The 1,671-nt window shown below is 35.2% G+C and overlaps 1 non-coding gene across 1 annotated transcript; it reads left to right on the top strand.

Moving 5' to 3' along the window:
• Window positions 1-277: 277 nt before the first annotated feature.
• On the top strand, window positions 278-381 carry LOC132009282 (U6 spliceosomal RNA). Its single transcript, XR_009401847.1, has one exon. It is a non-coding gene; the product is annotated as a U6 spliceosomal RNA (small nuclear RNA).
• Window positions 382-1,671: the final 1,290 nt, after the last annotated feature.

Genomic DNA, 1,671 nt, shown 5'->3' on the forward strand with positions numbered 1-1,671 from the left:
TTGGATTTTTGATAGGAATTGAATTTACAGATGGTTTTCGGTAGTATGGACATTTTAACAATGTTAATTCTTACCATTCATAAATATGCGCTATCTTTCCATTTATTTCTCCTTCAATTTCTTTATCAATGTCATAGTTTATGGGGTACAGATCTTTCATCTTCTTAGTTAAATCTTTTCCTAAGTATTTTATTAGTTTTGATGCTATTGTGAATTAGATTGTTCTCTTTATTTTTTCAGATAGTTCATCATTAGAGTGTTAAAATGCTCCTGTCTTATGCTTACTTTGGCAGCACATATAATAAAATTGGAATGATGCAGAGATTAGCTTGATCACTGAACAAGGATGACATGAAAAACTAGGAAGCATTCCATATTAAAAAAAAATGAAACAAAACAAAATTCTTGTCTTTTATATATTAATCTTGTATTTGGCAGCTTTACTAAATTTGTTTATTCAAAAATTTTTGTGAAGTTTTTAGGATTTTTTTCCATGTAAGTTCATGTTATCCAAAAAAAGAAAATTTTACTTCTTCCTTTTTTTTTTTTTTTTTTGGAGTCTTATATTTCTTTGTGTTCCTTGTTTCTCTGGCTAGGACATCCAGTACTATGTCAAATGAGAGTAGTGAAAGTGGACACACTAGTCTTTTTTCTGATCTTTAAGGGGAAAACTTTCAAACTTTTTTGATTGAATATGAGATTAGCACTGGGCTTGCAATATGTGCTTTTTCTTTAATGGATTTTTTAAATTATTTTTTTAAATTTTTTATAAACATATAATGTGTTTTTATCCCTAGGGGTACATGTCTGTGAATCACCAAATTTACCCATTTCACAGCATATTTCACAGCACTCACCATAGCACCTGCCCTCCCCAATGTCCATACCCCCACCATCCTCTCCCAACACACCTCCCCACAGCAACCCTCAGTCTGTTTAGTGAGATTCAGTCTCCCTCCCAATCCCATTTTCTTTTATTTTTCTTTTCATACACCCGAAACCGCCTATGTTGCATCTCCACTTCATCATATCAGGGAGATCATATGATAGTTGTCTTTCTCAGGTTGATTTATTTCGCCAAGCATAATACCCTCTAGTTCCATCCACGTCATCAATAATAGCAGGATTTCATTTCTTTTGATGGCTGCATAATATCCCATTGTACATATATACCACATCTTATTTATTGATTCATCTTTTGAAGGACATTTAGGTTCTTTCCATAGTTTAACTATTGTGGACATTGCTGCTATAAACATTTGGGTGCATGTGCCCCTTCCGAATGCCACGTTTGTATCTTTAGGGTATATACCCAGTACTACAATCACTGGGTCATAGGCTAGTTCTATTTTCAGCTTTTTGAGGCACCTCCACGCTGTTTTCCAGAGTGGTTGCACCAGCTTGCATTCCCACATACAGTGTAGGAAGGTTGCCCTTTTTCCACATCCTCGCCAGCATCTGTCATTGACTGACTTGTTCATTTTAGCCATTCTGAAAGGTGTGAGGTGGTATCTCATTCTGGTTTTGATTTGTATTTCCCTGATGCCAAGTGATGTGGAGCATTTTTTCATGTGTCTGTTGGCCATTTGGATGTATTCTTTGCAGAAATGTCTGTTCATGTCCGCTGCCCATTTCTTCATTCGATTATTTGTTCTTAGGGTGTTGAGTTTG

This window comes from Mustela nigripes, unplaced genomic scaffold (assembly GCF_022355385.1).
Source record: "Mustela nigripes isolate SB6536 unplaced genomic scaffold, MUSNIG.SB6536 HiC_scaffold_10809, whole genome shotgun sequence".
Classification (NCBI taxonomy): domain Eukaryota; kingdom Metazoa; phylum Chordata; class Mammalia; order Carnivora; family Mustelidae; genus Mustela; species Mustela nigripes.